General features: G+C 37.5%; 1 protein-coding gene across 10 annotated transcripts in view; it reads left to right on the top strand.

Moving 5' to 3' along the window:
* ppfia2 (PTPRF interacting protein alpha 2) overlaps nt 1–15,602 on the top strand; it is a 185,529-nt gene that overhangs the window by 118,401 nt on the left and 51,526 nt on the right. The gene's annotated exons all lie outside the window — the stretch shown is intronic.

The raw sequence follows: 15,602 nt of genomic DNA, 5'->3' as shown, positions 1-15,602 counted from the left end.
TCCCACCACTTGTTTGATGAATTTTTCAAATGTGGCATCTCGCCTACACCAAACTGGTCTGTTGCTCAGTTGGTATCTGCCGAATTAAAATTGCCTCGCTTATCTGGCAACTGGACTTTGATTTACTACACTGAAGCTCATGTTCTGTGGCATTCATCTCAGTAATGTCCAGTCTCCTGTCATGTAATTGTAGTAACAATTGATTGGTCTCATTCTGAGCGTCTAGTGTTGTGGAACATGGCTTTATCTAAGTCGATCAGTTGCCCGTTTAGTTTCGTTATCACAAACAGTTTGTTTTCACCTTCTTTAATGTTACCATTTGCCGTTTTTGTCTCTTTTTAAACCTTCAACCATGAATGCCCCCTGTGCACGACCAGATCGCATTTGTTAAAATAGCAACCTTCAAAAGTGGAAAGTTGGTAAGCACAGCACATTCACTGAAGAGGCAATCTAGTGCTTCAATGGCTGGATGAAGGGATGGAGGATTGTTTTGCTGTAGTTCGGATAAATTCAGTAGAGTTGGAGGTGAGAATTTTTATGTTAAATGACATAAGTATCATTGACTCATTGTTATTGGACTGTTATTTCTGCTGTAATTTACCCATTTGATTAGGCTTAAGTAAACAAAGCAACTTTTGATCAAGTGTTTTGAAATCTCAGGTTGTCCTGGTGAATTAATGCATTTCAATTTTCTCTCAAGTGTCGCTCATCTTTCGAGTTCAGTGCTGTTAATTTTTGTGCTTGTCTTTGTAAAACTGGTGACTTTTTTATATTAAGTAGAGTCTCAGGAGTATTGAATTTATTTGAATACCTTACAAATTTGCACAGGTCATGGATAGTTAATTAAAAAATAATAATAATTAAAAAAATAAACAGGCATGTTATTCACTAATAAATAAATGAAAAATGATCACAGATGACCCCATAGCTCAAATTTAAAGTCAAAAGAGCCAATTTATTGTAAGCTGTCAAGAAAAGCATGTTATATGAGTGATATATGAGAAAGATCTCTAAAAATGTGTCAAGCTCAAGAGAGCATTTGAGCAGCCAAACACGCTCAAAGAAAAACCAACACAAAAAGTGATCAAATTCATGAGTATTCTCTCAGCCTGTGAGCATGTTTACACTGTTGTTTAAAATAAAACCAACTAAAAAGAAACCTACAGAGCCAGAGGGTTTGACATTAGCAGTAATAAATATTAGTTGCAGCTCTCCACAGACATCCTACTTTGCAGCTAAGCCAACATAGGATGACACTGGGTCACCAGCCAATGAACAGACAACATGAATGAGCCACCCTGCTGCTGTTTTGTCCCTGACAAAACAACTTTCTGGGTGTTCTTTGGTCCATGTGTAATGCAGGATAGATGCTTTGACATTTCGGGCTATGCTTGTTTGGGTGTTTCACAGCCATGTGCAGCTTTGTTGTTGCCTGGATGCCTGATGTTATTGGCTCCAAATGAGAAGACTAGCCAGAACATTACATGTGGAAAACAGAGAGTAGGCATTCTCGTTTGGTAATAAAATGCGCTCCCCCTCCTTGACCTTTCTAATACGTGCACAGCATCGCCATGCATTGCAGTGGCATCAATTTATCACTGTACCATACGCTGGAGCTGAATGTGTCAAGTCCAGAGCTCACACATTGGAGAAGAGATGTATCTTGGATGCTTACTTTCATAGCCTCTTCCATATGAAAGTCAAATAAACTTTCTTATTATTCAGCTCATTGCTCCTTTACCTTGACCTTGCTATCTGCAGACAGACAGAAATCCCCAGACATGTACACACTACATGCACACGCTCAAGTTTAGGTAGATCTCTTATGTGTAAGAGGAGCTTACGTCTTCTTTTGCAAAGCATCTGATTTTCATAGTATATCTGTAACAGTTATTCCTATTGATATGTCTTTTAAACTAGAAGATGGAGACTGAATATCCAGAGCCTATAAAAGTATTGTTTCTTCTCAAATACTATGAATATTCAAGTGGTACGCAGTGTGCTGCAGCACGAACTAGCTAGAAATAGTAGTATACTTTCTTTTGCCCTCTCTTAGAGTTGGGCCTCAGTCACAAAGACCAATCAGCAAACCAATCAGTGACCCCCGGCAATCCCTGCTCACTTGGGGAAAAATGACTCCCCCGACTGGTTAGGGAGTTATTATCCGATGACCATACCCTTGATAATCCTTTCTGACTCTAATAATGACCATAATTTATTAAATTAGCTTTATATTTTATTTAATATGGCCTAAAACTAGCAATCGAGCTCATGAAGAAATTAAGAAAGCTTTTTCTTACTTTGAAGATTGTCATCAGTTCACCTTCTAGGCAGACTTCTCTTTTATGCCTCTTGTGACTTTTTATCAGAGAATCACATTTTATTTTCTAATTCAATTATCTAAAGATCTGAATCCAATTTATTGGCCAAGTATGTGTGTGTGTATATATATATACAAGGAACTGGGCTCCATTTTTTTTTCTTTATTCCCAATATACAGGGTGGGCCATTAATATGGATACCGTAATAACATGGGAATGGTTGTGGCACATTAGTATATGTGAGGGGGCAAACTCCTCAAGATGGGTGGTGACCATTTAGAAGTCGGCCATCTTGGATACAACTTTTGTTTTTCCAACAGGAAGAGGGCCATGTGACACATCAAACTTATTGGTAATGTCACAAGAAAAACAATGGTGTGCTTGGTTTCAACGTAACTTTATTCTTTCATCGGTTATTTACAAGTTTCTGACTACTTATAAAATCTGTTCAATGTGCTGCCCATTGTGTTGGATTGTCAATGCAACCCTCTTCTCCCACTTCAACTGGCCCACGACGACCAATCCACTTTCCAGGAAACTGTTCATCTAGGAATGGTCGGACCTGGCACCCATAATGTGGTGGTGCATCATCTTGCTGGAAAAACTCAGGGAACGTGCCTGCTTCAGTGCATAAAGAGGGAAACACATCATCATGTAGCATTTTGTCTTCTTGGAGGGATCCATCCAATGTGGGTTAGTGTCAGACCAATAGCGGTGGTTTTGTTTGTTAACTTCACCATTCACATAAAAGTTTGCCTCATCACTGAACAAAATCTTCTACGTGAACTGAGGGTCCTGTTCCAATTTTTGTTTTTCCCATTCTGCAAATTCTGTGCGCCGATCTGGGTCATCCTCGTTGAGATGCTGCAGTAGCTGGAGTTTGTAAGGGTGCCATTTGTGAGTAGCTAATATCCACCGAAGGGATGTTTGACTAATGCCACTCTCCAGTGACATGCGGCGAGTGCTACACTGTGGGCTCTTACTGAATGAAGCTAGGACAGCCACTGATGTTTCTTCATTAACTGAACTAGTTTCACGAAACTTAGCAAGCAGTTTGTTAACTGTAGCATGGGAGATGGGTGGTCTCGTAGGGTGTCTTGCATTGAAATCTGTAGAGTACTTAACAGAATAGACAAAGAAGATGTTTAACAAAAGGGTTTAGAAACCCCTTCGAGAGACGAGCAAACTATTATCAATTTAAACAAAAAGATCAACCATATTAACACATTCAGATTAGATGGGGAAATTGAGGTTTAAAGCAATAAAAGTAAAAGAATTATAATAAAGAATAAAAACAGCAACTGAAAAGGGATTTTAAAAAAGACAATAAAAAGTTAATAAAATGTAAAATCTGATAAACCCAGTTACATAAAGATGTTTTTAAGAGGTGATATACTGATCCTGCTGGCAGGTTATTCCACATCCGAAAGCCCTTAATGTTAAAAGCCACGGACACTTTTGGATTTAAACAAATCACCTGTTTTAGTAATGTATGATGATTTGAAATGGGCTTATTATGTATTTTCAGTATTTTCTGTTTTATTAGAGTGATAGATGAGCATGTTAAATATGGTGAGTTCAAAGTTTCTGCACTAAAGCAAATTTTTTTCTCCTCTTAGCATCATCTGACATCAGTAAAAGTGGATATTCCTAATATGGTCATTTCAAAACAGCCCCACCCTCCTTCTTCTTTTTACCGTGGGTAGCCAATCAGAAGAAAGATGAAAAGAGAGCTCTAAAAAATTATAAGATTAACTATAAGATTAATAATACTTCTTTTAAAACAAACAAAAAAAAAAACTGTGACTCGAGTGAAACTACTCTTGTATAGCTGAAAACTGATTGATAGCTCCTGTGTAAACATAGTATTATATGTTGAGGTGAAAAACCTCTTTCATTTAGAATCTATAGTGAGACTCATTCTTATATTTCCTTGAAGACGAGCAAATTTTCACAAATTTTAGTCATACGCGGCTCACATTCTCATGGATTCTGCAGGTTAGAGGTTTAAAGCCAGCGCTGTGATGAAAGGCTATGGGAGTGTGACAGGTCCTCGTACTGGAGTTCACAGGGATCAGAATTAGTTATTAGGCACTTGAAGGGCAGTAAATTGCCAGGCTGTATTTTCCACTTTCAGATTTATGATTTGGCCTCAAGGGGCCTTTACAGCACAGACAACCTCTGTTACCTTGCCAACAAAAGGTTATTGTAAATCACACCTTTCCTACCCTCAACACCATCACACTCTCTCTTTCTCGCACACTCATTCACTCACACACACACAACTATTTACACAAACACCTGTAGTGACCTTTCATGTGTTTTTTTTTTTTTTCTTCAGTCAGACGTTTATGTTGGCTGTTCTTCACCTGAGGCGATCCTTTCCTATCTACAAGTGCATGTTTTCTTTTTTCTTCATTTTATTACTGTTTTTTTTATATATATTGTCATTAAAATTTAAATTCATAGCCGAGCGATACAAGCTCTTTGTTTACCATCCTAGCTCTTTTGTCTCCTTTACCTTTGTTTATTAAACAGTTTGTCCAAATAAAAAATAATAATAATAACAGGCAATTACACACAAAAAAATTAAAATAAAATAAAAAATAATAATAATAACAGGCAATTACACACAAAAAAAATTAAAATAAAATAAAAAATAATAATAATAACAGGCAATTACACACAAAAAAAATTAAAATAAAAAAAATAATAATAATAATAACAGGCAATTACACACAAAAAAAAATTAAAATAAAATAAATAATAATAATAATCAGGGCATTAAAAGTGAATTTAGTTGTCGATCCATTCATTGCTGGCATGTTTCAAATTTAAAACCTATGACTATGTGTTGGTAGTCCTATAGTGCTATACTCTTTTTGCATTCATAGTGAATCATTGTACTTCATGGTGTTTGGTCTGAGCCACTGCTTGAAGCTGTGATGGCTTCAGAACACGATGTTGGAGGAATGAGCGAGCCCACAAATACTGCAATATTAATGCCTTTGAGGTTCTCAGACACAGTAGGTTCTGGAAATACTAGACAGCGTGACAGCAGTGGCTCAGTTGTCAGTAGAGTCTGTGGGTGTCCTTGGTGTTGCACAGATTAAAGACAGCTACACCGTTGCTTAAAGAGAACTCACTGATGAAAGCATGCTGGATGCTGATGCAACAGTCACCTACCTTTAACTCACCTGTGGGTTACAATGAAGCAGACGCTGTGTTCGCTCCGCGTGGATAACCTTCTTGAATATTTAAAGCTGAGGAAATGAGATTACTGGCTGAGCTTTTATTCTTATATCGCTCTTCTGCAAGGCATGTATGGCTCCTGAGTGTCCGATCTACAATCTCTGTGACCAGTCCCTGTTCATGAGCAAGATGTAGGCCAAGAGTACAGCTGGCAGGGGCCCTCGGTGGATTGGTGTTGTTTCTGCTCAATGTTTAAATTAAGTAATACATCTACTAGATGAATTAAATAAAGTGTATTAAAGTGTATTCAGTTAACTCCCAAGGTTTTACTTATCAGAATATAATAAATTAAAAAATCAGGTTCTTACAAGGTTCTAAAAATATTTAAATCCAACGTCAATGGCATATCACACCACTTCATTATATATTTAACAAAAACTAAGCCAGCTAACCTAAGTGAACCCTATGATTCAGTCACCCTTAGAACCAACTTTAGCAGCAATACATTGTTTTCATTCTCATCTCATTATCATTTCAAATTGAAGTAAATGTTTCTCACATTGTCTTGGTGAAATTCTGGCCCACTCTTCTTCACAATGTTACTGTAATTCATTGGGGTTTGCAGGCTTTTATGCGTAACTCTCTTAAAGTCCTCCTACACAATTTCAATCAAGCTGACATCTGGGCTTTGACTGGGCTATTACAAGTTTTTTTTTTCAGCTATTATGTTATAGATTTGCTGCTGTGCTTGAGATCATTGTTCAGTTGGATCACACATTTTTTTGTCAGCTTTCAGACAGATGGCCTCACATTTGAATACTTTGGTATACAGAGGGGTTCATGTTGCCCATGTCCTATTGCATCAAAACAAGCCCAAATCATCACCCCTCCACCACCATGCTTTATAGTTGGTCTGAAGTGTTCGTGCTGATGTGCTTTGTTGGATTTTCCCCAAATGTGGTGCTGTGCATTGCAACCACATCTCCACTTTGGTCTTGTCTCTCCTAAGGACATTGTTCCAAATGTCTGTTCAGATGCAACCTTGGAGACATAAGGCAGGTCCCACTTACACAAACAGTAAGTGGGAAGCAGAGATCCAACTTGTTGTCATGTTCCCAGATCAAAATATACTGCACACCAACAGGAACATTGCTCTAATTAACATTTAAACAACACTCATTAATTGTGACAGAAGGTCACAGTGACCTATTGCTTGTCAAACCTCAGAAACACAAATGCTGAAAATAACATCCACACCAATCATTGTCTAAATACAATACAATATATGTACAATATAAGAGAAATGAACATCAGGCAGCTCAGGTAAGCAGCTTGAAGTTTGCTGCTTTATATACACTAGCATGCCTTTTTCTCCTTATATCATATATCAAGGATAATATTTAACATGTTTATCCAATCTCTGTGTATTTTCATATTTGCAGGGTGTGACGGACTCTGAGCATAGACTAGAAACTGTAAATCAGTCATTTCAAATGTCAATTGTCTGACTCAACCAAATGTATGACTTATGTTTTTGTACTGTTAGTTCTCGGAAAAATCAAGTATAAATTACTAAAAGAAACAAGCAAAAAAATAAGAAAGTAAAACTAAAAATGTCAATACAGAAATGCACTTATTTACATGAGGACTTTTTTCTTGCATTGATAGTATATGTGACCGTAATGCAGGTGCTTGCTCTGTAACCAGTAGCTGTAAACAACATGATCCTGCAATCCTAAAGAGTGGAAAGTATTTTATTTTAAAAAAGTGACTAAATTAGAGTCACGATATACCGTAGCCACAAAGTTCTCATTACACAATTTAAAAGTTTCATCCCATAAAGAGACTATCATGTCTTCTTCTTGGTGTCACACTGTAAATATACCTCTGTTATTAAATTTCTACAGCTTGGATTTTATGTTTGAGAATGCACGAATATGATAGAAATGCCTCTATTTATGCTTGTTGCTCATTATCTGGTACTTTCCCAGAGTGTTTTTCACTCACTAAATGGGAGCCACGATGCATTCACTAAAGGGGTCCCTTTGTACTGCAGTTAGAGCTTCTTTCCATGAAATTTGCCATAATTTGTTTTAATGTATGCTGCGGAAGAGCGTTTGAACTCTGTTTGACTCTTCTTCAGTCTTATTTCAAACTTTTAGGAATTTTATTTAAGATAACATTTCTCAACACCTCTTTCTGCTCAGGCATTTCTGAGGCTTGGCTACAGGCTTGGGTGAGCTCTTCTCTGTGTTTCACCTGGTGAATCAGCATGCCGTCAATCATGCCACCACTTCTCCTTCTCTCCTGAGAGTACACAATTGCCAGGTTTTGTTTTTAGCCCGGAAGCACGACTCTCCTGCAGAAGCACACCTCAGTTTCAAAAAAAAAAAAAAAAATAGCTGTAATTTGGGCCGACAGTCGCCCACTCAGGGAGGAAGGCTTGTCCACTATTTCATTTAGAGTTCACCTTCTAGGCAGACTTCCTCACAAATATTGATACTCACACACACACACACTACCTGACATATTGCAGTGCTAGGCAGTTTGCCCAGGTAATGAGAAGTAGGAAAAGGAGAGGAGTGGTGGGGTAGCGGTCCACCAGGTCATGGGTAAAATCGTGCCTGAGAGGGGTTTGGAGCAAATATGTCAGCCTATCCAAGAGGAATTTTATATTTCCCAGCTATTTGTATGGTCAGTAAAATAAAGTAGTAACATTTCATCAAAGCTGAAACAACCTTGGAACCTTACAGTTAGTATTCAGCCCAACCTAATGTGTTTTGGAATTTCTCTAAACAATTTCTTTACTGTTTGAGCAAGTAAAGGCTTTCATTTAAAAGGACTAGGCACTGAAGTAATTTGGCAAAATAGCCAACTATCATTTCCATTCAGTTTTGATTGTGCTACAATATTAGCAAGAAGGCGAGCTACAGCTACAGCCAACTAACTGTAAATTTGAGTGCACGAATTTGGTTAGAGAGTTAGAATTATTAGCTAAGCATATACCCCTGGATAGTATTTTTCTAAGTTAGATAGCTTGCAGTTTTAAATTGCAAAATCAAATAACAACCAAATAAAAGCATTAGGAGCCATAGCTGCACTGTAACAATATTGTATACACTCCAAAAGCTGATTCTGTTCATCTGGACGTAGCATTTTGTGGGAGAAACGTTTCGTCACTCATCTAAGTGACTTCTTCAGTCTCAGCTGACTGCAGGTTTCCCCAATCTTATAAACAGTACATTTGCATAATGACTGAAACCAGCCCAGTGAAGGAACAATGGGCTGGGAGAAATACTGTATACAATAAACTCAAGGAGGGCGCAGTGTCACCCCAGCCCTCAACCAGCTCCTCTCCACTCCTGGTAAACATTCACACATTAGTTAACAATAGCTAGAAGGTTAAAAACAAAAACTTTGTTTCTTTTTTATGCCCAAAACAAAATAAGGGTTTCTTTATGAGGTAAAAGTACTGCTCTTGACTATAGTCAAGTGGGTCCTGTCGCACCCATTTTGCCACTGGCTTTCTCCAGATCTCTAAATAACACTGGCTTTTTTATGGATAATGTTCACCATTAGCTGCCACGTGGTTAAATTCACTAACATTGATACAGACTTTGTTTTGCGTTTAGATCATGTGCCTGAAAGACCAGATGTTCAGAGAGTATTAGTCATGAAATTTGCACACATTGATTACATTGATTGAATAGGTCTTTGCCCAAATTGTGCTCGAGGTCAAGGATAGATTTCTCATTCTCAATGGATTTCGATTCTCATTAGTTCGTACAATGTATCACAAGAAAACTGTCTTTCTGTACTTCACACAAGTACTTTTGTACTTACAGTAAATTGTGGTGGTTTGTGAGATGGATGTAACTGGTGTTCAGGTTTGTCCTTATGTGGAGTTTGTGTTGGAGTCTTTTGTGCTACGTGCTGGTCATTTTTGTTGATGTTTGTGATTGGTGGACTTTTCATGTTGGCTAGTTTTGGTCACTATTGGTGCTGTAAGGTAGCTGGAGTAAAAGCACTGAGACAAGGCACTCAAGCGTAAATAGATCTGCTGAATGTTGATCTGTTGGAAGCTGTTCTCATAGAAATAAGTGTTTATCAAGGGTGTCAAACTCATTTTAGTTTATGGTGCAGCATTGAAAACCTACCAGGAGTACTACAGCATGATATTTAAAGAAAATAACTAATTTTCACACCAGTTGGACCTCCCAGCAGTCTATTTCTAGCCCCTGGGTTGCATGTTTGACACCTCCTCTGTCTATTAGAAACGACTGACAGAGTCAGGAAAGAATCCAGTTACTATTTTTCAAGTAAAGTCCCACTCCATTTGTACATTGGCACTGCAGATATTTTTAATACATGGAAAATGTGATATGGTAGAAATTCCTTTTTTTTTTTTAAATCAAATCGTTTATTAGAAACATGCTCTTTTGCACAGCTGACAGCATTCAGGAACGTCAGCATTTCTCTTCCCTTATAGAGTACTCCAATGTCTCCAGGGCCCCAACAGTCTGTGTGTGTGTTTGTGTGTTTGTACTGTACATCACCCTAACCCTCTACCTCTGTGTGACTTGTAAGGTGAAAGTTCTCTTAACTGATGCGCTGAAGATGCTCTGTCACGCAAGCCCCTCAGCATGTGCATCTTATATCTCACGACTCCGCTGCGCCTCTCTGATTCTCTGCTCACTGAATCATATTTCCACCACAGTGCACCCAGCCTTCTTTTTTTTTTCTTCTTCAGTTTTTCTGTGCTGCTAGTCCATTTTTATGTTATTTATGAGAGCAACGCCTAGAAGTAGTGTTTCCTGGGAATAAAAATTCACCAGGTTATATTTTCCTTGGGAGATAAAGCAAAATATAAATCACTGCATGGGAACAAACTTCCATTTGCTGCATTTTTGCTGTGAATAATTCATTGTGTCTCGAATGTACCATAAGGAACTCTGGTTTATGTTTCTCCTCATATCAGTGTTGTTATTGATGCTGGTGTATAGGTTACAGATGTTTTCTCTAAATATACAATATTTAAGTTTATAAAAATGCAAAAATGCTTAGCCTGATAGTTTTACGCATAACAAGACACCTGTTACGAAATGTGCTAAAATATTACCATTCCTCCTTGCTTATTTGTTTTACAGATTTTACATTATATACTCATTGCCCACTTTATAAGGTACAGCTGTTAAACTGCCAGTAAATGCAAATATCTAATCAGCTGATCACATGATAGTAACTCGGTTCATTTAGGCTTTTATACAGGATGACCTGCTGAAGTTCAAATTAGGCATCAGAATTGGGAAGAAAGTTGTGAGTAAAAATCACCTAAATCTAGGGTTTGCAGAGGAAGAAGACTTAAAAAAAACAACATATGAGGGATGAAGGAGAACGTGACAAAGAGCAGAAGCAAACTGAGGGTTTAAATACACAAAAAGAGATCAGGGCAGATTGGAGACACCTGGGGAAAAACACACAGCTGAACTCAATCTAAATAATGCGATAAACTACAGTGACCCCAATGTCACGATAAACATGATATTGGGTTCACTGTCCTTAAATGGCCTCTATTGTAACCAGATTTCATCCAATAGAACACCTTGGAGGTGCAGTCAACAAATCTTCATCGACTGTGTGATGCTATCATGTCAATAGGGAGCAAAGTCTCTGAGGAATGTTTCCAGCACCTTGTTGAATCTACGACTAGAAGAATTAAGGCAGCTCTCAAGGCAAAAGGGTTTCCAACTGAAAGTTCCTCTCATAAAAGGTGCCATCACAAGTTATCTATGTCATGTGCATCAATGCATAACCCAAATTTATTTAAGTTTTTTAATACTCAGGTTGACAATTGCCTTAAATGTGAGCGGTTCCACCAGGCATTATTTGTTAGTTTGTTAAATATATGTAATGCAAAAGAAGCTCAAACTTTTTTGCTCTTCCTCTTTTCTTTTCACTTTGACTTTTGTTGTAATGAAGAGATCATTTTACTGGATTGTACAAGCTGCACAACTGTGAAATTTGCTTCAGTAGGCCCACACAATCTGTCATGGTCCTGACAGTTTGGCCTTTGTAAAGAGATTGTCTTAGAAACATTTCCTTGCCCCTGGGGTTATGGCCTTTACTTTAACTCAGCTCTATGAGAAAGGATTGTCCTGAGACAAAGGGTTCCCAGATGAGCTGTGGAGAGAGAATATTGCAGTCTGTTGCTGAGGAAGTTGAAGCTTACCAGCACTGCTGGAGCACAGGCAGGGGGCTTGTAGGTCTCACAAGCATTAAAAGCAAATTGTGCAATTTGCAGAAGGACCCTTTCTTAAGAGGAGGTGACTGTGATTAGCTACATTCCCATGGGAGGGAGATTTATGAAGTCTGAGCTTGTTTTTTGGGCCTGACCTACTGCACAAGTTGGAACATCATTAAAATATGATTTCCCATTCTAATTTATGATCATGTGACACTGTGATTATCACTATTGGGGATCATTTTCAGCAAAATAATAAGATGACAATGGACATGTAGCATAACATTGTTTTAATGTAATATAAATGTGGCAATCTGGAATCGTCGGAATCATGATAATATTAAAAATGAGTAAAATACATCTTAAAGTCCTACAAATGGGGCGACCATGGCTCAGGGGGTTGGGAAGCGTATCTGTAACCGGAAGGTCGCAGTTCGATCCCCGGGCTCTCTGTCCTGGTCATTGTGTCCTTGGGCAAGACACTTTACTCTACCGCCTACTGGTGTTGGCCAGAGGGGCCGATGGCGCGATATGGCAGCCTCGCTTCTGTCAGTCTGCCCCAGGGCAGCTGTGGCTACAACTGTAGCTTGCCTCCACCAGTGTGTGAATGTGAGAGTGAATGAATAAAAATTCAAATTCAAATTTTATTTGTCACGTACACAGTCATACACAGTACGATATGTAGTGAAATGCTTGGACAACTGCTCGTGACCTAAAGAAAACAAAAAAGGAAAAGGCTATGAATAAGATAGGAAATAAATATGAAAAATTAAAAAGGGTAAATTTAACTAGGAAGGAATAAAATATAAATTAAGGTTAAAAATGAAATAACTGTACAACACAAATTAGAATGAAGGGTAAATTTAACTGGGAAGAATAAGATAAAATATATAAATTAAAGTTGAAAATAAAATAACTGTACAACAAAATACACAATACACAATAATAGTGTACATTGTAAATAGTGGCATTGTAAAGCGCTTTGGGTGCCTTGAAAAGCGCTATATAAATGCAATCCATTATAAATGTTTTTCTGTTCTGTTGGGTTGTTATACAGTAGGTCAACTCCCCATGGAGACGACTTGTTTATCATGCCACCATTTTCCCCTATCTCCTGTTTCTATGGTAACAGCTTAGCGGACCTTAACTTTATTTGCAAATACACTAGTTAACATTTTTTATTTTTTAACCTTTGACTTCTCAACTATTATGCACTTGCTACTCTTACAGATGTGTTCGTACAAGGCCTGTTATAATTCAGCTTTATTAAGCACTGGATGGTTAAATTAGATAAATATGTCATATTCTAGCAGTGCATTTTTTTTCCCATTGCAATCGCAGTTAAAAAAAAAAAAAGAATAAATAAATACGATCTTTTGCCACCGACAGCATGCTGTTTTTGATTAGGCCTTAGTTACTCTTTTTAAGTTCTTGATTGCACTCAGATTCCAGCTGTTGACTGACAATTAAGTTAAGAGACGCTACAGTTAATTAACATTTTAATCTTGAATGTCAAACAATGGCTGAAAGGACTTTGAAAGGACCTTTGGAGCAAGACACTATAGTTAATTTAAATAGAAAAAAGAATGTCATAGCATTTTCTTAGACTAATGTGATTACAGTTTGTTTAATATTTTGTGGTATATTTAGAAAAATGTTATGCCTTCCAGAGCCTAAAAAAAACCTATTGTTTATATTCACATTCACATTAAGCAGGAATACAATGTTATGCCTTCCATTCTGTAAATATTGTGCATGTAATAAAAAGAGCTGCACAGTTCTATAAATTCACTGTTTGGTTTTTGGCCCAAAAAGCGAACTCCCATGACTGTGATGGATTTTCAGTTCAATTTTTACATCAAAAATCTTTGTACTTTTAATTACAGCAGTTCCACAAGGCTAATTAGCATAAGCAAAATGAGCATGTGGCTAATTAACATTTTATTAGAAGCACGGGTTAGGGAAGCTGTGTGTCGATCTTCAGTTATCAATCTGTATTTTCACACATGCTTTTTATAGCAACACAAAATCTGCTTTTAATTTTAATTAAATACTTAATTTCACTCTTTATTTCGATCAAAATTATTCTGACTCTCTGCAATGAACCGATCATCACTTGCAGCCAGTCGACGTGTTCAGAATGACTTGGTTTATCAAGATCGTGATAAAAGGGGATCTGTATGTTATCAGTTTGTGAATGAATGGGGTCAAATTGGCAATTACATGCAATCAATCTAGTATAATATGTTGGGAAACTGATAAATCTACACATAAAATGCACATTACCTACTTACAATAAGAATCTAAGAACTTCATTTGCAACAGAAGTTTAGAAAATCCTCCACAATTCACTAAAGGACAATGATTTAACTCCAAAATAAGACTATAACAGGAACAAAACTGCAATAGTTGGCAGCCAGTTGAGGAGAGTACGCTATTGCAAAGACACATCACAGACAAGTTGCAATCATCGGTGCAGACTGACTCAGAGTGATTGGAGCATGCTGGCAGTTGGACTGACTACTGAGTCAGACAACGATTTGTTTGGAGACAGGTTGCCTCCCACCAGGTGACATGTGCAATCACCTTTGGCCAGAGGTTTGTGGTATTGCATGTTAAACCTCTGGAGTCACTGCAACTACTTCCTTCCGTCGCCAAATTCAATGCAATCATCGAGCAGCATCCTTGTTTATATATATATTTTTTTAATTTGTAAACAACACCCACAAGATGACTCTGGATCTTTGTATCGTGAATTTTCTCTGTGTTACTAACAAAGCATGACACCATGTTAGTGTGAACATGGATGTAATTGTCTCAATATATCAGGTGATAAAAATAAAGCACCTTTGTGAATACTCTGGTCTTCAATATTACACCTTTCTGCTGCTTCAGGGATTTCACACAGTTTATCCCTTGAGGCGATGGACTTCAGCTCTTTCTCTACTCACCATCCCAGCTTGTTCTAAATGTAGACCTAAAATCTTTTTCTTTGATCCCAGATTGGCTTGACTCTTTGGAAGTCTGCCCTCACAATACAAAGTGAGAGTTTTTTTAAGGATTTTCTTGGTGTATGGCTTCTTTGTGAAGAGGATTTGTGGCTCTATAAGATCTATAAGGATTTGATGCGCTGCTGTAGCTACGAGACACAATATTGCTCCACTCCCTGGAGTCTGTCTGTAACACTGAGTTATTGTCCATGACTCCTGAAGGACAGCTGGTGTACAGATTCCAAATTACAACGTGTACTCAGACAGACAGATCACTTGTACTTAACTGGTTGCTTTCAAAACTGAATTTGTATTCCTTTATTTTTCTACAGGAAGTGTATATATAACTAAAGTAAATGACCTGCAACTTATTATTACCGATGATATTTTGGTATACTCATTCAATTCTTAAGTAGCAGAAAAGCCATTTAACAAGACAAAACCACATCTGTCATATTTTTTTAAATATTTTGTTCCAATACAAATTTTTCTAATTTTTTTTTAATGATTAGCTTTCTGTAAAATCAACTAATAATTGGTGCTTCAATAAATCAGCATCCTTTCATGTGTTGCATCTCTGGAGCAGTTTAGAAAAGTAAAGTTTAGCTTAACTTCGACCTGTAGTCTTTTGCGAAGGACACCATACTTGCATCAGTTCCTTCAGTACTTCAGACGTGCACATATTTCCCCCCATATAAATGTGAAATCAAACACCGAGCGTGTCAGTTACTGCCTCACGTCAGTCTATTCTAAATTGAAACGCATGAGTCGCAGTGTCACTGTTGTCTCTGTTTGATTTCCTTCTACCTGTCTGTTCTGGCCTGCTTCAAAAAATGTTTGTTGTGGCTATGCTTAATT

Source organism: Astatotilapia calliptera, chromosome 17 (assembly GCF_900246225.1).
Source record: "Astatotilapia calliptera chromosome 17, fAstCal1.2, whole genome shotgun sequence".
NCBI lineage: Eukaryota > Metazoa > Chordata > Actinopteri > Cichliformes > Cichlidae > Astatotilapia > Astatotilapia calliptera.
The sequence above is the reverse complement of the archived record's forward strand: the minus strand, read 5'-3'. Positions and strand labels throughout refer to the sequence as shown.